Here is a 443-nt window from a genome sequence, read left to right on the forward strand (position 1 = left end):
TTTAATGGTAGTTACAGTAATAGCACCATTACTGTTAGCTAAACTACAACCGATGTAGCCCTTAAGGTTTATAATCTCATACGTACTTGTGAATCATTACCAATAGAAAGTAAACCTGAATAAAAAAAAACGCTACACACAGCTACCAGCCACGCTATGTTGGGCTGTAGAAATATCAGGAAGTCGACGTGAATAATCTATGCACTACTGAATCGCGTAGACTGTAGTAAAGGTTCCTGTAGTTAAAGCTGATTCGTAGCAAGAGGTGGGTCAGCTGCAGGTCAATAAACTAAAGATGGTTTCATTGCAGTCACAAAGACAAAGTTGCGTGGTTGAACCTATATCGTTATTTTCATTGCAATTACTATTGCTACTATTGACACTGTACTTTTAACCTTGCAATGTACATTATCACTACGTCAGATTTATGACATGATTATTTA

General features: G+C 36.8%; 1 protein-coding gene across 1 annotated transcript in view; it reads left to right on the top strand.

Annotated features, from left to right (window-relative positions):
- LOC119586304 (adhesion G-protein coupled receptor D1-like) overlaps positions 1-443 on the top strand; it is a gene marked incomplete at its 3' end in the record, with an annotated part of 16586 nt that overhangs the window by 9703 nt on the left and 6440 nt on the right.

The sequence above is a fragment of the Penaeus monodon genome, chromosome 21 (assembly GCF_015228065.2).
Source record: "Penaeus monodon isolate SGIC_2016 chromosome 21, NSTDA_Pmon_1, whole genome shotgun sequence".
Taxonomy (NCBI): Eukaryota; Metazoa; Arthropoda; class Malacostraca; order Decapoda; family Penaeidae; genus Penaeus; species Penaeus monodon.